The sequence below is a fragment of the Tamandua tetradactyla genome, chromosome 2, assembly GCF_023851605.1.
Source record: "Tamandua tetradactyla isolate mTamTet1 chromosome 2, mTamTet1.pri, whole genome shotgun sequence".
NCBI classification, from domain to species: Eukaryota; Metazoa; Chordata; class Mammalia; order Pilosa; family Myrmecophagidae; genus Tamandua; species Tamandua tetradactyla.
In genome coordinates this window covers 12,569,231-12,592,866 of record NC_135328.1, presented here as the reverse complement: position 1 = coordinate 12,592,866, position 23,636 = coordinate 12,569,231, and the positions used below count along the sequence as shown (strand labels likewise).

The 23,636-nt window shown below is 36.3% G+C and overlaps 1 non-coding gene and 1 pseudogene across 1 annotated transcript; both read left to right on the top strand.

Annotated features, from left to right (window-relative positions):
- Nucleotides 1–231: 231 nt before the first annotated feature.
- On the top strand, nt 232–14,361 carry LOC143655608 (protein SGT1 homolog pseudogene; annotated as a pseudogene).
- Nucleotides 14,362–16,403: 2,042 nt separating this feature from the next.
- Nucleotides 16,404–16,564, top strand: LOC143675257 (U1 spliceosomal RNA). Its single transcript, XR_013171497.1, has one exon. It is a non-coding gene; the product is annotated as a U1 spliceosomal RNA (small nuclear RNA).
- The last annotated feature ends 7,072 nt before the right edge of the window (nt 16,565–23,636 follow it).

Below are 23,636 nucleotides of genomic sequence, written 5' to 3'. Positions count from 1 at the left end.
CCCTCGATCCTGAGGCTTACTCTTGTGAAGCTGTTGTAGGTAGCAGAGACACATAGTGTACCTATAGGCATGCCTAAGTGCTAATTCTGGAGGACCTCTTTTGTTGCTCAGTTGTGGCCTCACTCTCTCTAAGCTCAACTCTGCAAGTGAAATCATTGCCCTCCTCCATGTGTTGGACACGGCATCCAGGGGTGAAAGTCTCCCTGGTGCCATGGAAGATGACTCCGAGGGATGGATCCAGCCCTGGCATCATGGAATCAACAGTTCCGTCAAGACCAAAAGGAGGAAAGAAGGGTAACTTATAAATTATCAGTGGCAGAGAGTTTGAATAGAGTCAAGAGGCTACTCTGGAATTTGCTCTTATGCAAGCTTCAGTTAGACTTTGCTACCTATCATAACCTGTCAACCCCCAACCAGGACCATTCCAGCCAATCCTAAAGAACACCTAGGGCAATACATATAATTACACAAGAATTCCATGTATTACAACTTTCCGGAAACCTACAACCTCCAGATAGGTCCCTGATCCAGATAAGTACTGAAGACTATCCCAGCCTCTCCACAACATCAGATAGTTTCATCTCCATGTACCGTATTAGTGAAAGACCCTTTCAGTATGACAAATTCAGAATTTACATAGCCCAAAATCCCCTAAAGAGAAGAATGGAAAGATCAAAGGTGATGATGGAGTTATACAGAGAAGATAAATTTTAACAAATTAATACAAATGCTGAATCATTAAGTTGATATCTCTCTTAGTCTCCAGTATTTTAGAGCAGCTAGAAGTAAAAACCTAAAATTGTGGAATTGTAACCCATGTCAAACTCTGAACTATGTTCTACAACTAATTGTGATGCTGTGTTTTGGAATTCATAGCTTTTTTGTATATATAGTGGGTTTTATTTCACAAAAAGAAGGGAAAATATCTATTGTGATGATAAAAAAAAATTAAGCCCTCTAGCCTCCTATATTCTGGAGCTGCTAGAAGGAAAAATCTGAGAGGATCATATGATAGACCATGATAAATCTGGGATCTGTCTTGTAACTACTTGTTGAAGGGTGCTTTGAAAAGTATTTTATTTTCTTTGCTTTGTATACATGTTATACTATACAATAAAAAAGTTAAAAATAAAAAATAATGACTGTAGCACAAGATTCCTTTCTAAGAGACATACAGTAGAGCACTCTGTATGTAGGGGAAAAGTGAGTTTCATAAGGATAGGGAGGCATTCCAATTCCAGTAAACAAGGAAATTTCCAAGTACTTCTCTATAATAAGCCCAAGACAGTGGATCATAAAAGGAGAGGACCTGAAATTTTGCCTCAGGCTGACCCTTAAAGGAGAGCAAAATTTTGAAGAGGCTCACCAGCTATCACAAATAAAATTTTCAAAGACCGTGAAAGGTTATTTTAGGCCTGAATTTGTTTGTTTACTTTTATTTCCTGACAATCATATATTTGGCATTTACCTAGTTGGATATAAATATAGGAAACAGTTTAGGTATTAAATTCCATAGTTAAATCATTAGAATATTAAAATACACATTGTGAAAGAAAAGTTTACAAGATAGAAAAAGATGAAAGAAATCATGGACCATCCAAAAGTGTGAGATAAAACCTCAGAAATCATTGAAGATCAGAGAAATGGAACAAACAGTGAAATTGAAAACAGCACAATTAGGATGATTAAGATGACGAGAAGAAAAGAAAAAAATGTGAAAAGTGGTGAACAGAGGCCCTGAAATAGGTTAGACACGTTCAAAAACACCAATATAGTAATAACACGAGTCTCAGAAGAAACAAAGAGAGAAAGGGGCAAGAGAAATTGTCAAATAAATAAGGGCAGAAAATTTCTCTAATTTAAAAAAGATAGGCACTCACATTCAAGAAGAACAGTGTTTTTATCTTCACTCAAGAAAGGCTGATGAAATTCAGGATTTTTCTTTAAACTGGTAAGACACGTGGTGAAGATGACACAGTCTGCTAGGTTTCTTTCAGGACTTCCTGTTTCATGACACTCTCCTAGGGGTGTTTTCCTTCTTCATCTCCAAAGGTCTCTGATTGTGTGGGCTCTTGGTTTCATGGTTCTGCTGTCATTTTCCCATGTTTATACTGTCATTCTGAAGCTTTCCCCAAAATGCTTCTTCTTTTAAAGGATTCCAATAACTAATTAACATCCACCTGGATTGAATTGAGTCACATCTTCCTCTAATCAAAAATTAATACTCACAATTAAGTGAGGCACATATTCATGGAAATAATCTAATCAAAAGTTTCCAACCTACATTATTGAGTATGGATTAAAGAAATGTTGCTCCAACAAGATTGGCTTCAAGATTAAAACATGAATTTTCTAAGGTACACAAATCTTTTCAAAACAGCACATTCCACATTCTGGACCCTAAAAAAGACATTTCTTTCCCATATACAAAATACATTCATTCTATCACTATATCAGAAATCCTTAAACCATTTCAGTAACAATACAAATAGAATACAAAATCAAAAATAGTACCAAATCTAATCAAAGTCAGGCACAGGCACGGTATATTCTAAAGCAAAATTCTCTGGTTTTGGACCTGTAAAACTCAGAGCAAGTTATTTGCTGCCAACGGATATAAGGAGAGCACATACCTGCTTCTATAGGGAGAAACTGGAAGGAATACTGGGGTCACTGGAACCAAGAAGCCTTGATAACCTGCAGTCTTTCTTAGGGAATTCATGTAAAATTTCATTGGAATCGGCATTTTCCAGCTTGCTTTATGGAATTTGGACTCATGCATCCCCATAGTTGCATAAGACACTTTTATAAAATATCAGATATCTTCTGTTACTTCTTTTTCCTTAGTGAAGTCCAATATGGCTTGTTTATCTTTTTGTTATTAACATAGGAGGCTAGAAGGAATAAATACCTTTTATCATCACAATCAATTTTTTTCTTCTTTGTGAAAAATAGCGTTGATACAAAAAAGCATTAAATTTCAAAGCACAGCACAACAATTAGTTGTAGAGCAGATTTCAGAGTTTGGTATGGATTAAAATCTCACAGTTTTAGGTTGTTACTTTTAGCTGCTCTAAGATACTGGAGCTGAAAGAAATATCACTTTAATCATTCAGCAATCATATTCATTTCTTAAACCCTACCTTCTCTGTAACTCCAACATCATCATTGATCTCGCTGTTGCACTCTTTAGGGATACCTGGGCTATGGCCATGCTAACTTTTTCATGTTGGAAGGGATGGTCACTAATATGGGGTAGGGATATGGAATTAGCTGATGTTCTGCAGAGGCTGGGCATTCTAGGTCTCAGAATTTATCTGGTCCTGGAACCCAATTAGAGGTTGTAGGCTTCTGAGAAGTTACACTAGTGCATGAAGCCTTTGTAAAATCATACATATTCCCCTAGGTGTTCCTTAGGATTGGCTGGAATGGCTTTGGTTGGGGTTTGGCAAGTTATGATAGGGGGCAATGTCTAACTGAAGCTTACATAAGAGTGACCTACATAGTAGCTTCATGACATTATTTGAACTCTCTCAGCCAGAGATACTTTATTACTTGCATTTCTTTCCAACCTTTTAGTCAGGATGGAATTGTTGATCACACAGTGCAAGGGACAGACTCACCCTGGGAGTCATCTCGCACACTGCCATTGAGACTTTCACCCATGGATGTCATGGCCCATGTAGGGGTAGGGCAATGATTTCACTTACAGAATTGGGCTTTGAGAGAGTGAGGCCAAATGTGAGCAACAGAAGAGGACTTCCACAAGTAACCTTCCTTCTTATGCATACCTATAAGTAGGCTAAGCTTTTCTACTACCTACATAACCTTCAAAAGAGTAAGCTTCATTTTTGGACTTCCTGGAAGATGGCGGCTTAGTAAGACGCGCGGATCTTAGTTTCTTCTCCAGGACACCTACTAGGGGAGTAGAAACGATACAGAAAGCGCCCAAAGCCACAACAGAGATAAAAAAAACAGCGTACCCCATCCTGGAACGGCTGGCTGGCTGAGAGAAGCAGCTCGGGTGAGATCGCCGAGGCGCGCGTGCCTTACTGGGCGGGGTGGCAAGCGGCCGGAGTTACTCCCTTCCCCCTTCCCGGGCCGGCTGGGAGAATTGGAGAGGTGGTCCCCTGAAACCAAGGCGACTGGCGCCCACACCACGCGCAGCCCCCGGACCAACTGAGAGAATTGGATCGGAAACCCCCAGGCCGCGGAGAACGGTGACCCCGTGACTCCCGGGGAACGTGCACTCTCTCGGGCGGGCCGCTGCCGCTGGCGCCCTCCCGCCACGCTTGTTGCCCAGGGCCGACTAGGAAAATCGGACGGGCTCTTTCCCTGGCTGCGGCAACCAGCAACCCTCCCTGCGTTCGGACCCCGGGCCAGCTCAAGCCGCTTCGGCTAGCGAACCTCCAGGACGGCGAGAGTTTTCCAAAGTTTAAGGTCCCACAGCACCTTTTACTGGTGGGACCCGCAGACAAACGTGTGCCACGAGCGCCACCTACTGGGCAGGATAAGAAACACAGAACCCAGAGATTTCACAGAAAAATATTACAACCTTGCTGGGTCCAACACCAAGAGAAATCTGAATAAATGCCCAGATGCCAGCAGCAGAAGATAACTGTCCACGCTCAAAAGATTGAGAATATGGCTCAGTCAAAGGAACAAACCAATAGCTCAAATGAGACACAAGAGCTGAGACAACTAATGCTGAATATACGAACAGAAATGGAAAACCTCTTCAAAAATGAAATCGATAAATTGAGGGAGGACATGAAGAGGACATGGGCTGAACATAAAGAAGAAATAGAAAAACTGAAAAAACAAATCGCAGAACTTATGGAAGTGAAGGATAAAGTAGTAAACATAGAAAAAATAATGGATAGCTACAATGATAGATTTAAAGAGACAGAAGATAGAATTAGTGATTTGGAGGATGGAACATCTGAATTCCAAAAACAAACAGAAACTATCGGGAAAAGAATGGAAAAATTTGAACAGGGTATCAGGGAACTCAAGGACAATATGAACCGCACAAATATACGTGTTGTGGGTGTCCCAGAAGGAGAAGAGAAGGGAAAAGGAGGAGAAAAACTAATGGAAGAAATTATCACTGAAAATTTCCCAACTCTTATGAAAGACCTAAAATTACAGATCCAAGAAGTGCAGCGCACCCCAAAGAGATTAGACCCAAATAGGCGTTCTCCAAGACACTTACTAGTTAGAATGTCAGAGGTCAAAGAGAAAGAGAAGATCTTGAAAGCAGCAAGAGAAAAACAATCCATTACATACAAGGGAAACCCAATAAGACTTTGTGTAGATTTCTCAGCAGAAACCATGGAAGCTAGAAGACAGTGGGATGATATATTTAAAATACTAAAAGAGAAAAACTGCCAACCAAGACTCCTATATCCAGCAAAATTATCCTTCAAAAATGAGGGAGAAATTAAAACATTCTCAGACAAAAAGTCACTGAAAGAATTTGTGACCAAGAGACCAGCTCTGCAAGAAATACTAAAGGGAGCACTAGAGTCAGATACAAAAAGACAGAAGAGAGAGATATGGAAAAGAGTGTAGAAAGAAGGAAAATCAGATATGATATATATAATACAAAAGGCAAAATGGCAGAGGAAAATATTATCCAAACAGTAATAACACTAAATGTCAATGGACTGAATTCCCCAATCAAAAGACATAGATTGGCAGAATGGATTAAAAAACAGGATCCTTCTATATGCTGTCTACAGGAAACACATCTTAGACCCAAAGATAAACATAGGTTGAAAGTGAAAGGTTGGGAAAAGATATTTCATGCAAATAACAACCAGAAAAGAGCAGGAGTGGCTATACTAATATCCAACAAATTAGACTTCAAATGTAAAACAGTTAAAAGAGACAAAGAAGGACACTATATACTAATAAAAGGAACAATTAAACAAGAAGACATAACAATCATAAATATTTACGCACCGAATCAGAATGCCCCAAAATACGTGAGGAATATACTGCAAACACTGAAAAGGGAAATAGACTCATATACCATAATAGTTGGAGACTTCAGCTCACCACTCTCATCAAGGGACAGAACATCTAGACAGAGGATCAACGAAGAAATAGAGAATCTGAATATTACTATAAATGAACTAGACTTAATAGACATTTATAGGACATTACATCCCACAACAGCAGGATACACCTTTTTCTCAAGTGCTCATGGATCATTCTCAAAGATAGACCATATGCTGGGTCACAAAGCAAGTCTTAACAAATTTAAAAAGATTGAAATCTTACACAACACTTTCTCGGACCATAAAGGAATGATGTTGGAAATCAATAATAGGCAGAGTGCCAGAAAATTCACAAATACGTGGAGGCTCAACAACACACTCCTAAACAACGACTGGGTCAAAGAAGAAATTGCAAGAGAAATTAGCAAATACCTCGAGGCGAATGAAAATGAAAACACAACATATCAAAACTTATGGGACGCAGCAAAGGCAGTGCTAAGAGGGAAATTTATTGCTCTAAATGCCTATATCAGAAAAGAAGAAAAGGCAAAAATTCAGGAATTAACTATCCATTTGGAAGAACTGGAGAAAGAACAGCAAGCTAACCCCAAAGCAAGCAAAAGGAAAGAAATAACAAAGATTAGAGCACAAATAAATGAAATTGAAAACATGAAAACAATAGAGAAAATCAATAAGGCCAGAAGTTGGTTCTATGAGAAAATCAATAAGATTGATGGGCCCTTAGCAAGATTGACAAAAAGAAGAAGAGAGAGGATGCAAATAAATAAGATCAGAAATGGAAGAGGAGACATAACTACTGACCTCACAGAAATAAAGGAGGTAATAACAGGATACTATGAACAACTTTACGCTAATAAATACAACAATTTAGAGGAAATGGACGGGTTCCTGGAAAGACATGAACAACCAACTTTGACTCAAGAAGACATAGATGACCTCAACAAACCAATCACAAGTAAAGAAATTGAATTAGTCATTCAAAAGCTTCCTAAAAAGAAAAGTCCAGGACCAGATGGCTTCACATGTGAATTCTACCAAACGTTCCAGAAAGAATTAGTACCAATTCTCTTCAAACTCTTCAAAAAAATCGATGTGGAGGGAAAACTACCTAATTCATTCTATGAAGCCAACATCACCCTCATACCAAAACCAGGCAAAGATATTACAAAAAAAGAAAACTACAGACCAATCTCTCTAATGAATACAGATGCAAAAATCCTCAATAAAATTCTAGCAAATCGTATCCAACAACACATTAAAAGAATTATACATCATGACCAAGTAGGATTCATCCCAGGTATGCAAGGATGGTTCAACATAAGAAAATCAATTAATGTAATACACCATATCAACAAATCAAAGCAGAAAAATCACATGATCATCTCAATTGATGCAGAGAAGGCATTCGACAAGATTCAACATCCTTTCCTGTTGAAAGCACTTCAAAAGATAGGAATACAAGGGAACTTCCTTAAAATGATAGAGGGAATATATGAAAAACCCACAGCTAATATCATCCTCAATGGGGAAAAATTGAAAACTTTCCCCCTAAGATCAGGAACAAGACAAGGATGTCCACTATCACCACTATTATTCAACATTGTGTTGGAGGTTCTAGCCAGAGCAATTAGACAAGAAAAAGAAATACAAGGCATCAAACTTGGAAAGGAAGAAGTAAAACTATCACTGTTTGCAGACGATATGATACTATACGTCGAAAACCTGGAAAAATCCACAACAAAACTACTAGAGCTAATAAATGAGTACAGCAAAGTAGCAGGTTACAAGATCAACATTCAAAAATCTGTAGCATTTCTATACACTAGCAATGAACAAGCTGAGGGGGAAATCAAGAAACGAATCCCATTTACAATTGCAACTAAAAGAATAAAATACCTAGGAATAAATTTAACTAAAGAGACAAAAAACCTATATAAAGAAAACTACAAAAAACTGCTAAAAGAAATCACAGAAGACCTAAATAGATGGAAGGGCATACCGTGTTCATGGATTGGAAGACTAAATATAGTTAAGATGTCAATCCTACCTAAATTGATTTACAGATTCAATGCAATACCAATCAAAATCCCAACAACTTATTTTTCAGAAATAGAAAAACCAATAAGCAAATTTATCTGGAAGGGCAGGGTGCCCCGAATTGCTAAAAACATCTTGAGGAAAAAAAACGAAGCTGGAGGTCTCGCGCTGCCTGACTTTAAGGCATATTATGAAGCCACAGTGGTCAAAACAGCATGGTATTGGCATAAAGATAGATATATCGACCAATGGAATCGAATAGAGTGCTCAGATATAGACCCTCTCATCTATGGACATTTGATCTTTGATAAGGCAGTCAAGCCAACTCACCTGGGACAGAGCAGTCTCTTCAATAAATGGTGCCTAGAAAACTGGATATCCATATGCAAAAGAATGAAAGAAGACCCATCTCTCACACCCTATACAAAAGTTAACTCAAAATGGATCAAAGATCTAAACATTAGGTCTAAGACCATAAAACAGTTAGAGGAAAATGTTGGGAGATATCTTATGGATCTTACAACTGGAGGCGGTTTTATGGACCTTAAACCTAAAGCAAGAGCACTGAAGAAGGAAATAAATAAATGGGAACTCCTCAAAATTAAACACTTTTGTGCATCAAAGAACTTCATCAAGAAAGTAGAAAGACAGCCTTCACAATGGGAGACAATATTTGGAAATGATATATCAGATAAAGGTCTAGTATCCAGAATTTATAAAGAGATTGTTCATCTCAACAACAAAAAGACAGCCAACCCAATTACAAAATGGGAAAAAGACTTGAACAGACACCTCTCAGAAGAGGAAATACGGATGGCCAAGAGGCACATGAAGAGATGCTCAATGTCCCTGGCCATTAGAGAAATGCAAATCAAAACCACAATGAGATATCATCTCACACCCACCAGAATGGCCATTATCAACAAAACAGAAAATGACAAGTGCTGGAGAGGATGCGGAGAAAGAGGCACACTTATCCACTGTTGGTGGGAATGTCAAAGGGTGCAACCACTGTGGAAGGCAGTTTGGCGGTTCCTCAAAAAGCTGAATATAGAATTGCCATACGACCCAGCAATACCATTGCTAGGTATCTACTCAAAGGACTTAAGGGCAAAGACACAAACGGACATTTGCACACCAATGTTTATAGCAGCATTATTTACAATTGCAAAGAGATGGAAACAGCCAAAATCTCCATCAACAGAAGAGTGGCTAAACAAACTGTGGTATATACATACGATGGAATATTATGCAGCCTAAGACAAGATAAACTTATGAACCATGTAATAACATGGATGGACCTAGAGAATATTATGCTGAGTGAATCCAGCCAAAAACTAAAGGACAAATACTGTATGGTCCCACTGATGTGAACGGACATTCGAGAATAAACTTGAAATATGTCATTGGTAACAGAGTTCAGCAGGAGTTAGAAACAGGGTAAGACAATGGGTAATTGAAGCTGAAGGGATACAGACTGTGCAACAGGACTAGATACAAAAACTCAAAAATGGACAGCACAATAATACCTAATTGTAAAGTAATCATGTTAAAACACTGAATGAAGCTGCATCTGAGCTATAGGTTTTTGTTTTGTTTTGTTTTGTTTTGTTTTGATTTTACTATTATTACTTTTATTTTTTTCTCTATATTAACATTCTATATCTTTTTCGGTTATGTTGCTAGTTCTTCTAAACCAATGCAAATGTACTAAGAAACGATGATCATGCATCTATGTGATGATGTTAAGAATTAATGATTGCATGTGTAGAATGGTATGATCTCTAAATGTTGGGTTAATTTCTTTTTTTCCATTAATTAAAAAAAAAAAAAAGAGAAGGGATAATTGGAGATGAAGGGATACAGACTGTACAACGGGACTGGATATAAAAACTCAGAAATGGACAGCACAATACTACCCAATTGTAATGCAATTATGTTAAAACACTGAATGAAGCTGCATGTGAGGTATAGGTTTTTTGTTTTTGTTTTTTTTGTTTTTTTTCTTTCTATTATTGTTTTAATTCTTATTCTGTTGTCTTTTTATTTCTTTTTCTAAATTGATGCAAATGTACTAAGAAATGATGAATATGCAACTATGTGATGTTATTAAGAATTACTGATTGTACATGTAGATTGGAATGATTTCTAATTGTTTTGTTAATTCTTTTTTTAATTAATAAAAAAAAAAGGAAAAAAAAAAAAGAGTAAGCTTCAAGATCAAATGCATGGCTTATTTATTTTGGTGTCCCTTATAATTGATACAGTGTCAGCTTAGTAGTTCAATATTTTTTGAACTATTAGTAAACTTTTATTAAAGTGTAATAGGTCAATAGTTTTTATCCCATGTCTGAAGGAACTTTGCCAATACTTTTGATAACCTGCCTTATATATTTTAGGACATATCCAGGCATTACATTAAGGTATTCAGGATTAAAGGACCTCATTCTTATTCTGGCTCTGTTTTAATTGTTCAACTAAGCTGTGCAGTCAGTTTTAGTTAGATTACATGCACAGAAAATTTAGGTCCCAGTCAAAATAAACCTTTCTTCCTTTGATCTCAGAGAGTAGGTGCAGTTCTAAAATAAAGACAATATGTTCTTTACCTGTTGCAGTCTGAATTTCCTTAATCCTGACCCGATTGACTTCATTCTTATCTCTAAATACCAGGTTCTTTATATATAAAACAGCATCTCAAAATCCACAAATAATAATTACCTCTCTGGACTAAATGTGTCTTCTATAAGAGCTGGACCAGCTGCAAGCCCACCCAGAACCATGAATATCCCAAGGAACTGGGGTTCTGCCCTGAAAAGGACTTTTTCTTTGTTTCTACTGCTTAAAACTGGTCTCACACCCCAACTGCCCCAGGCAAGGGTGGGATTAAGCTTGCCTGAGAAATAAAGAGGCTGGACAGGTGAAAGGAGGTAATTCCCTGGAAGTTGTGCCTTCCCCAAGAGAGGGGTGAGGCCCAGCTCAGGTGGAATCCCTCCCTCAAGGAATTCAGAATCCAAGGAGTGGAAAACAGAAGTGATTAAATCCAGCCTACAAGGCAGTGTGATGGTGGCTCAATGACAGTTTACTCAATGGGAGACAGTATTTGGAAATGACATATCAGAGAAGGGTGTAGTATCCAGAATATACAGAGATTGTTCAATATCTAAATCTAATAATCACTGAAGCTGAAAAAACAAGACATTTGAGACAACACAAGATTGAAGACACAACTTAATTTGCCATGATAATATTTCAGAGAAAATCCATGTGATTTTCCTAAAATACTTTGAAAAAATATTAATTAGCATTAATTAATATTAATTTCATTTAACAGTTTTCCTAACCTTCAAAAATCATATCATCAAAATGTTATGATAATTTATTCCTCTCCTACAATCTGTCCTTTTCAACATCTTTCAACAAATACGATGACATGCTCAAATTAGTGTTTTATGAAGATTTGTTTTTTTTTTTTTTTTTTTAAAGGAAAGACAGAGAGAAGGAAGGAAGGATAGAAGGAAGGAAGAGAGGAAGAAAGGGAAACATCTTTTAAACATTTTCTTGTTTTTATTGTATCTTGTTCCTCCGTTTTCGTTACATGGGCTGGGGCCGGGAATCGAACCGAGGTCCTCCGGCATAGCAGGCAAGCACCTTGCCCGCTGAGCCACCGCGGCCCCCCCTGAAGATTTGTTTTGAGTTGTGTAGAATGTCTTAAAGGGAAACTGTAGGGTGGCAGATTTAATAAAACTTTAAATTAAGAACATAATGTTAGACATCTTCCTTAATGAATTTATGATCTCAAAACTTTCACTTACAGCCAAGATTGAGTTACAAGACCTGATATGCCTCAGTTTACAAGCAACTGAAACAACAGTCAAAACATATGAAACAATTGCTATGAAGACCTTGGAAATAAATCAATGACAGGCAGTGATACTCTGATGTGTATAAGAAAATCTTGCCTAACTCCAGACCACAAAGACTTTATCTTATAATTTCTCATGGAATTTACAAGATATTTAGGCTTTATATTTAGGTTTATGATTCCAACTGAGGTAATTTTTATAGCAGTGTGAGATGTTGTACTGGTTAGACGTTGTTGCGTACCCCCAGAAAAGGCATGCCCTTTAATCCTGATTCAATATCACAGTTTGGAAATACATTTGATTAGATTATCTCCATGGAGGTGTACAGCTCCCAGTTGTGAGTATTACTTTGAATATTCTTCAGTGAGTAATAGTGAATAACTAATAGTACTCTATAGGTATTCTTAATTCTTGCTAAGATATATTGGGGTGGGAGCCTGAATTCCATAGATAGGCTATAGGAAATGATGATATACCCAAAGTGACTTGGAAAATAATTAGAATGAATTGCAAGAGGAGGCATCAAGTTAAATATTAAGGTGACATAAGAGAAAAAGTGGATCCATCAGAATAGGCAAAATTTTTGTTAACTAATACCTTGGTGTTTTATAAGCACATATATGCTGAATTCCAATTAGTACTTTTAATCTAATAAAAAGTGTCTTCCTTACTCAATATAAATGTATTTTTAAACATCTTATATATACTGTTCTCCTGAAAAAAGTTGTAACTATAACTAGCAGAGTAAATACAAACTCTTATATGGTTATATGATTTTTTATATTGATATTCGATATTTTAGAACTACAAAACTAAGAATCAAGATTTGACACACCCAACATGCAAAGAAGATTTTAAGCTCAAAATCTGCAGCTGCTTCTATGCTAATTACAGAAGAAAAGTCACACTGCAGAACCAGAGGCATAGTAATTTAAGGAAGAACAAATCTCTGATCTTATTCTCTCAAACATATAATTTCCTAGAAGAGATTTTCCTATTTAAAGTTATAAGATTAAAATAATAATTCATAAGCATGGGACTTCTGATTTCTTAGTCATATTTTCATTGTTTTCCCCTGATAGAATGATTCTTGATGCCATAAAAGAACCGCTAGAGGCTTTAAATCAATATCACACCTTTCTTGAGAAGTCTAAATTTGAGAGAGAAAGCCAGTGTTGAAGGTTTCAGGAATAGTATTCCTATTCAGCAATGTATCTACTATAGCTCTCATTGGATAGGATAAAATAATAGCTAATTGTCATCATAATGAAATGTGATAATGAGATAAATATTTTGCCTTTTTTCCTTTCTTTGTAATTATTAGCATGTGAAACCATTTGTTTTCTTCATATCTGAATCGGTATTTACTTGGGTTTTATGGCATTATGAGTTATGTCAGGAACTTAGTTTCCTTTCTCTTTTTAAGCAGAGATAATGGATTCTTATAGTATGGTTACCTTAAATTAAATATAGAATACATATTCAGAGAAATATTATGTGTCCAAAAGCCTCTTCGTTTCTATTGGGAAACAAAAAGAATTATAAAACACAGCCCCACCTCATGTGATATAATTGAATGTGGGGCAGATATGACATAGGCACAAAAGTGCTCTTAAAACAGTATTAAGTGACACATAATTTAGGCATTAAAGGATAAAGTTTAAGTTCATACTGATACTCTCTAAGGGATTCATGAAAGTGATGGTTAAAATATTTATATTCATGAAACACATTTGATGACAAATGTAACTACCATGTAATACATAAAAGAACTTCTAATTGAGTTAGATAGATGACTGACAACCATATAAGCAAACCAGAATTTCTTTTATATATCAGATAATGCTCAGATCAGAATGGATTAGAGTCTGAGTTCTCCACATCCCAGCAGACACATCAGACAAAAGTTTATTATGGCTGGTATCAGTAAAATCACAACTAATCCTCATGCCTATGATCAAAAATGTTCAGAAGAATGACATAAACATGATACTTTCATAATAAAGTCTGGCTTTATTTATTGAATTCGTCATCCTATAATAATAGATCAGAACATATTTAAATTACTTTTAGTCCATATGAAAATTAAAATGAAAGATCCAGAAGTTGTGTGATTGGCAAAGCTGGAGGAGGAAAGAGGTGTAAGTCAAAAGAGTTCTGAGCAAAGAACCTATATCCATCATCATCTTATTATACAAGAAATTGCAACAAGTTATCTGGCATTCTTAAAGAAGAAGAGGATGAGAAGGTGGACATGCTGATTTAAACAAATTGTTTCAGCTGATCTATTCATATGGTTCTGATGAAGTAAAGCATGCCATGAATAAATTGCTATAGAGTCTAGTGGCTCAGTTTTGAACACCAAGTGGTCTGATAAAGGTGAAAGGAAATTTGAAATCAATCCCCCTGATGATGTAAACTGGAAAAAGTCCTAGGAAAGTTAATTCTATATTATAAAAAAAAAAATTAAAAAATAAAGAAGTATGCCGAAGTGTCGATGTCAATAAGGATGGAGATAATATTGCAAGTAAGGAAGCAGTGTTTTGTTTTGTTTTTTTAGAATATTAACCAAACCTGCTCAACAGCAATTTATTGAGTGCTGCCTTATGCTGTTATGTTCTGGAGATTCCTTGATCACAAATGGGATCATAATTACAGAAAATAAAAATGCCAAATGATAAAATAAATAAATTGTAAGCAAGCTCTTTATACTTTCTCAGTAACTTTCAGAACTCTGTAAAGTAGATATTTAATTCTGTATTTTTTTTCAAATGTAAGAACTGGTTTGAATGTTCAAATAATTGCTAAGTCAACCCAAAACAAAAACTCAGAGGCTGGCATCCATCCCCCACAGGTATGGCAGGTTGATTCCTCTAAGGGAAAGGAAACAGACTTTATTCATAGCAAAGCCTTATCTCAAGCAAACTCCAATTGCTGAATTAATTAACAAATTCTGACTACTGGAAACAGACATTAGCACAGATATATATACCTGGTGTGGTAGTTAGGTTCAAGTGTCAACTTGGCCAGGTGACAATGCCTATTCGGACATAAGCCAATGGCATGTGCATCTCATCTGTTGCTGATTACATCTGCAGTTGGCTAGGAGGCGTGCCTGCTCCAAGAAATGATATTTGATTTAATTGGCTGGTGCTTAAATTAGAGCACTCACCATAGCACAACCCAAGCAGCTCAGCACTCACAGCTGAGCCAAGGCCTTTGAAGATGCAGAAAGAAATCACCCCCAAGAAAAGGGGAATCATAGAGCCTGGAGATACATAGAGCCACATACCAACTCAAGTTCCTGATTGGTAAACCTGAGATTCTGGGGATCCAGCCCTGAAAAGGCTTTTTTTGTTTTTTACCTTTTACTTATTAAGAGCTCATTAGATAGAACTGTGAGCACTCTCAGTCTCCAGCACTACCCCAGGCAAGGGCAGTACTAAGCCTTGTCAGAAAGACAAAGTAACTAGTCAGGTGAAAGGGGTTAATTACCTAAAGGGCATACCTTGCCCAGGAGAACAGTGCCAGAACCCAGCTCAAGAGGAATCCCTCCTTCAAGGAAATCAGGTCCAAGAGAATGGAAAACAGAAGCAATTAAAGTCATCCTACTACCTCACCTTTGTCTCAACCATGCCCCTGGTAGGAAGAGTCTGCTGAAATTAAGGGCACTCCATCACTTTAAGCTGGTAGTAACCCATGGGCAGACACGTGCCATAGGCTTGAGGAGAAACACAGAGTCTAGAGGCTCCATAGGAATGTTTGACGACAATTTGGGTCTCTCCCTTAGGGAAAATTGATGTTACCTCCTCTTTCCTCCTTAGATGCAAGCTTGTATGGTCTGGGAAAATTTGACTGAGTCTATAATATTTGAGGAAACACTCCTCAAAAAAAAAGTTCTGTATACGCAGAGCAAGAAAGAGAAAAACAAGAACTGAAAACTTCTGATCAGTTAAACTGAACTTATTCTAGAGGTCTAGAATAAGTTGAACTGAATGACAAAGAACAGATAAAGAAGAAAACCATCCAGCAAGAAAACCCTATGTAAAAGAGTGAAAATAACTTCCAGAATAAACTAAGGAAATCAAATGCCTAGAGGCCAGGAAAAAATAATGAACCATACTAAGAAAGCAAAAGATTTGGCCCAGTCAAAGGAACAAACCAAGACTTCAAATGAGATACAAGAATTGAAACAAATAGTTCAGAGTGTTTGAACAGACATGGAAAGCCTCATAAAAATTCAAATCAATGAATTAGTGTGTAAGAAATATAAAGAAGAGATTGAATGAACAAAAGGAATTTGAAGAAGCAAAGAGCAGAACTAATAAGAAAGAAAAGCACAATAGCTTATATGAGAAAAAGCACTGGAAACTGATAACAATAGATTTGAACAGAAAGAAGAGAGTATTAGTGAACTAGAGGACTGGACATCTGAAATCTGACACAGTAAAGAAAATATAGGGAAAAGAATGGGAAAATACTTACCTGGCAGGGAGACACCATGATCACGAAGGTGGTTTTCCCAGGGCGAGGCTTGTCCATTATACTGCGGGCGTACTGACCCCTGCGATTTCCCCACATGCGGGAAACTCGACTGCATAATTTGTGGTGGTAGGGACCGCATGCACGCTCTCCCCCGGTGTGTGCTGTTCTCAAAGACAGATCTGTTCTGTTCCCCATTTCAGCAGTTTCCTTTCTTTCCTGCCACTGTTTTATATGTGGCGTGTTATGTAGGAAAAAAAGTTAAAAAAAAAAAAAAAAAGAATGGGAAAATATGAGCAGGGTTTCAGGGAATTGAAAGACAACATGAAATGAATGAATATTTGTCTTGTGGGTGTCCCAGAAGGAGAAGAATAGGGAAAAGGAGGAGAAAGACTGAGGGAGGAAATAGTCACTGAAAGTTTCCCATCTCTTATGAAAGACATAAAATTGCAGATCCAATAAGTACAGCATACCCAAACAGAATAGATCCAAATTGGCATACTCCAAGACTCTTGCTAATCAGATTGTCAAATGTCAAAGACAAAGACAAAGAGAGAATTTTGAAAGCAGCAAGAGAAAGTTAATCCATCACATACAAGGGAAGCTCAAAAGACTATATGTGGATTTCTCAGCAGAAACCATGGATTTGAGAAGGCACTGGTATGATATATTTAAGATTATGAAAGAGAAAAACTGCCAAATAAGAATTCTATACCCAGCAAACTGTCCTTCAAAAATGATGGGGAGATTAAAATATTTTCAGACAGTTACTGAGAGAATTTCTGACTAAGACACAGGCTCTACAGGATATAATAAAGCGAGTGCTACACACAGATTTGAAAAGGCAGGAGAGAGAAGTCCAAGGAAGTGTAGAAATGAAGGCTATCAATAAAGGTAAAAAGAGAAACAAATTAGATAAGACATATAAAATCCAAGAGAAAAAAATTGTACAAGAAATACTGCCTTTACAGTTATATTAAATGCTAATGGATCAGACTCCCCAACCAAGTACCAGACTGGCAGAATGGATTAAAAAAAAAAAAAGATACATCTATATGCTGGCTACAGGAGACTCATTTTAAACCCAAGGACAAAATAGGTTGAAAGTGAAAGGTTTGAAAAAGATATTTCATGCAAACAGCAACCAATAAACAGTAGGGGGTGGGGTGCATGGGGAGTTTAGTGGTTAAAATGCCCACCTTTCATGCAGGAGACCCAGGTTCAATTCCCAGACCATGCACCCACACACACAAAAATTATAAAAGAGCAGCATAGCGGTTGCTATGCTAATATCCAAAAAATTATACTTCATATGTAAAATAATTAAAAGAGAAAAAAGACACCATGGGTTATTCAACAAGAAGACATACCAATCACAAATATTTATGCACTGAGCCAGAGTGCTCAAAAATACATGAGGCAAACACTGACAACACTGAAGGGAGAAATAGACACCTCTACCATACTAGTTGGAGACTTCAATTCCCCACTAGGGAATAGAACATCTAAACAGACAATGAATAAAGAAACAGAGAATTTGAATAATATGATAAATGACCTAGAGTTAACATACATTTACAGAATACTACACATCACAACAGCAGGATACACATTTTTCCCAAGTGCTCATGGATCAATCTCAAGGACAGACCACATGCTGGGTCACAAAGCAAGTCTCAATAAATTTAAAAAGTTTGAATTTATACAAAACACTTTCTCAGCTCATAATGGAATGAAGTTGTAAATCAATAACAGCCAGAGGGTTAGAAAATTCACAAATATATGAAGCCTAAACAAAACACTCTTAAGCAACCAGTGTGTCTAGGAGGAAATTATAAGAGAAATTATCCAGACAAATGAAAATGAAAACACAAAATATGAAAATTTAGGAGATGCAGCAAAGGCAGTGCTAAGAGGGTAATTTATTGCCTTACTTGCCTATATTAGGAAAAAAAGAGTAAAAATCAAGGAACTAACTAATCACTTGGAAGAACTACAGAAAAATGGCAAGCTAAAACCCCAAAGCAAACAAAAGGAAAGAAATTATGAAGATCAGAGCAGAAATAAATGAAATTGAGAATATGAAAATAATTGAGAAAATCAACAAAACCAGAAGTTGGTTCTTTGAGAAAATCAAGAAAATCAATGGACACTTACCTAGACTGACAAAAAAGAGAGGATGCAATAAATTAACTATTTCAATACTGTCAGAGGGTGGAAGAAATGTGGACATGGTACAAGCAGCTATGAAGAAATCAGCTAAATTATACAGAATTGTTAAAGTCAAATGAAAGCTAGGGTGTCATTGAAGAAGAAAAGCATGGATTCCAGGCATTTGCCTCACATTAAATATCTTCTCTGAAGGTCTTTACCAACTGTTCATGTGAAAGACTGAGATAAAGCTGGAAGTTCATCAGACAAGATCAACATACAAACTTTAAATACCAAATAACCTTCCATCTTAACAATTGAGGGACTTCTATTACTTTGCCAACTACACCTCTATTTTGACTTAGACTGCCCTAATGATAGATAAGATCTGTTGAGAGATGTAATCATAGAATTGCTTCTAATTTCTGAGAACATCAAATCTATAACAGAATTTGGCCCCTTATAAATTCCCTTTAATTGTACAAAATAATTCTAAATCCAAGCTATTGAACCACAGTTGTTCCTAGTGGACTTAGGTTAAAGAGAAACATTTACTTGCTTAAAAGATCTAGTGGGAAAAAGAAGACCTAGTGAAATCTATAAACAGCAGGCACAGACACATGAAAAACCTCATCAGCGAGATGGATATGCCAAAGTACTGACCAATGAACAGCTAGAAATAAAATGTTATGAAGCACCATATCAGAAACCAATATTTCACTTAACATCAGTACAGTCAGGATAGCTGAAGAAACAGAGAATGTGAAGATAAACCAGTAGCAATTAACCAAACAGAAAGAGGGTTAAAGCAAAATCAAAGATCAGGAAAAATACTGAAAAGCCGTAAGACAAATTCAAACAAGTCACTACACATGTATTTAGAGTTCTAAAAATAATGAGAGGGGATAGAGCAGAAGAAATATTTAAGGAGCTAACAGCCAAGACTTTTACAAAAATAAGGAAAGACATCAAATCTTAAGGCTCCAAATGTCAATGAATCCACAGGAAGGATATTTCCAAAAGTCAAATAATCAAGTCAGAAAACACATCTAGATTCATCAGAATCACTGTTGAAAACAAAAGATATAGTCTCAATTCAAAGGTAGTCAAAGGAAAATAAATATCACATGCTAAGGGAATAAACATAATTTTTCAAGAAACTTGACATCAGGATACAAACTAGAAGAAAAGGAAAGCCATATTTAATGTAATGAAAGATTTAAAAAAATCATTCCAGGATTCAATAACCACTGAAAGCAAATTTCCAAAAAAGGATAAAACAAAACCTTTGTCAGGAAGATTAATAAACAAATACATAGATAGGTGCACATGAACACAGAAATAATTTTTGGCAAGTTTTATGCTTTAAAAGTTACCCAGTAGGAGAACGGTAACAGAGGAATGATTGGGTCTAAACATAGATATAAATGATTCTGAAATGTAAAATAATTTAGATTTATCACCTATTTTATTTTTTAGTCTTTTAATTGTTTTAAAAATGATTGCATAAAGCAAAATTAGATTGATTAACTGTTGAGCTTAAACCACACTGAAAATTCCTCTTTATTACAAAAAACACAACATCCAAGAGAGGAATTGAATCTGTACTACTTTACATTTCTAATGTTATGAGTTATGTGATATATCATAGTAAATAGACAATGATAAATTAAATATATATGTGATAACACCTAGGGCAACCACTAGAAAGAGGAAAACTGCAAACATCAAAGATTAAAGTGAGGATGTCACTCTAGTCACCCACAAACAGTAAAAGTATACTAAGAAAATATTATGAACAACTTTAAGTTGTTAAAGGTGATAATGTGGAGGAAATATACAATTCATTATATACTCACATCAGAATAAATGGGTGATTTCTTTAGTCCTATGTCTTCTAAAGAAATTGACTTTTTTCCTTAAAGACCTTCCAAATGACAAAAAAATCTAAAATTGTTTTCCAAAAGTAAAAATGACACATTTCCCTCAGACTGGAATGTGGATAGAGTGTTGTGGAACTTATTCAGCCCTGTGTGAGAGGACATCTTGGGAGAGAGCAGAGTGACAAAAACCTGGATGCCAGGATGAGCCACCCACAGAGCTTAGTCAGCTTAAGTCTGCACAGTTACACCCAAGAACAACACTTCTTTTGTTGAGCCTCTCTGTTCCTGAAGCCTTTTCTTACACCAACCTGCCTATTAGTCATACCCTGACTAATACAGGTTCTCTCCCAAAGACAATAAAATCATCTGATAAATAACTCTTTCCTTAAAATTAGGAGTTATTTCTTTCTGAAAATAGGACTATGCATGTGTGTTTGAGAACATTTTGCAGGTATCTCCAATAGAATAACACAGTTTATTAGCAGGTTAAGTGAAGTCTGGGAGCAACATACCCCGTTATCCTTGTATTTGTTAATGTTTTTTAATATAATAATGTTTTGTATGTTTGCAACTTTGATAAGTATCCTTTTTTTAAGAACCAAAGGTCATAGGATAAACTGGCGATGAAGGATTGAGCTCTAAAGTCAGATCGTCTGTGTTCACATTTGAGCTTGTCCTTTAACCTGTTGCCTGCTCTTGAAAAAAACTATGAAACCTCACTGTTTCCTACTTTCATTATTTGTAAAATTCAGGCATGCAAATATATGTATTGAGGCACTCTCCTAGCATGAGTTGTGAAGATACAACGTAGAAGATCATTGTCATAAATCTTGTAATTATAGAGCTTTGATAAAGGAGGGAAAAAGAGAGAAACAAAAAGGTTTAAGCCCAATATGTATGATATTAGATGGGAATAATTACTATGGAAAACAAATGCAGCATTGATGAGGAGTGGGCCAGAAGCAATATTTTAAAAGGTGGTAGAAAATAGTCTTATGAAGAAGATAATGTTAAAAGATTAATGCAGTCAACTGGGGAAAGGGAATTTCACGAAGAAGAAAAAAATTGATTATTTCAGAAAACATTAGAACTAATGTATTCAGTGAAGGGTATCAATGTCTCTGTGGCTGCTCCAAAATAAATGCTATAGACTCATTATTTCTATCTAAAAATATCCTTTCTATCTGAAAGGATGATTTCATGGAAGGAAGACATAGGAGCAAGATCATGTTGGACCTGAAGGTCCTTGTAAAATTTTGATGTTTACTCTTATTTTGATGGGAACTCTTAGAGGTTTTGTTAAGGAAAATGACATGACACAACTTATGTTTTAACAACTTCACTGGACCCTACCTTGATATTAGACACAAAGGAATGAGGCAGAGCAAAGAGATAATCGAGATGGCTGTGGCAATCCTTTAAAGACTAAGATGACAGTTCTTTGGACTGGGGTGGTAGTAGAGGAGGTATTGACAAATAGCCACATTCCAAACATATTCTGCACAGAGAATCAATATGATTAGCTAATGGACTAGATGCGAGGTGTGTGAATTGAAAAAAAAATGCGAGAAGGAATCTTAAGTCTTCACCTGAACCAGTAGGAGGATAGTTTTTCATTATCTGAGATTGAATTTTAAACATTTTATGTATGCAATTAAGAATTATCTTGTGAAGGCAAACAATGTTAATTGTATACTTAAATGCTTTGATTATAGTCTGGCCTCAATAGGTGCTCAAGACATATAATCTGTTTTTTATCATTATTATATAGCACCAATTACTTGCAAACAAAAACTATCATTCACATTTTGTCATGCTGTATTCCAGTCTTTTTCTTTTACCTTTAAGTGCACTTTGAATATATAGAATTTTGTCATACTATAGCATTAGAATTTTAAATATAACTCTGAAACTGTAAGCAAAATGTTAGGCTCATCGAGATGCAGAATGCAGTATATGCACCCAGTCACATATAGAAACTAATTAAGTTCTCCAGACAAGTGCTAAATGTTACATGCTACCCAAGAGGATGAATTCTTTTGTCTCTAATTTGTATAAAAGCCCCAAGAAAAATCTCTTCAGGAGGACAGCTTTGAAGCCAAACAAGGTTCCTATTCTTGATTCATATCACATAGAAATAAAACATTCATCTCCCAAGTACAAATGTCAAAGAAATTATCAAAGTTTATAGTGATGAGCAGAAAACAAAAGTATCAAAATGAAAATAGAAACTGACAAAAAATTTATGTATGTATATGTATAATATTAGTTTAGAAGATTATGAGCAAAGCACAAAAATGGTTAGGATATTTCTATTTTCTTTAATGATTTATAACATTTCCTAAATTTTCTTCAATGTTCACATGCACATTTTTCTATAACTTAATTCTGTCACAATATTTTACCTTTCTCTAAGACCAAATATTGAAGTGCTCATTTTTCCTTCTAGCTGTTTATGAATAAGGTTAGCTAAAAAAATTTATAAAATACCAGTGAATATTTTCATTGCAAAAGCTCTTGTGCATTCAAAATATTGCAAGAACGTAAACATTCTGAGGATTGTGTTGAAAATTTGTTAATCCTGCATTAAATTCTTTCCAGTTATCATCTGATATAATTTGTAAAATAACTCTGAATTTAAAACTTTTTATCCTGGACAGTTGAGGAAACTCAATTTAAACTTTAAATGACTTACTGAGGGATTCCTCACTTTGCTTTTTGGGGACTCTAGCAATCCCACTCTTTCCAAAGTTCCATGCAGTGGTTTTGTGCTCTCCAAACACTGTAGTGATTGCAATCTCGGGGGACATTGGGGAGACCACCTTTTTCTCAGCACCACCCTCTCCAAGCACCATAGCCACATCCAGGCTCTCTTCCATCTCCAGGGCCCAAGTTCACCCTCCCCAGAGCAATGTGGTGGCAGCCAGGCTCTCTCCAGCTCCCAAGGAATATGTTCTGCCCTCTCCAAGGCATGGGACACAACTCTTTTGGGATAGGAAAGAGGAAGGCCTACCCTCTGCTTTTGGGGAAAACTCACCCTCTCCAATTATTTGGGTGGGTCAGACTTTAGCTTCCATGATTCTGCCCTTGAAGTTATTTTTCCTCCAATGTGTCCCTTTCCTTCCTCTGTTAGCCCATACTGGCAATGGTTCCATTTATGCAGATCCCACAGAACTCTTGTTGGCTTTCTCTGT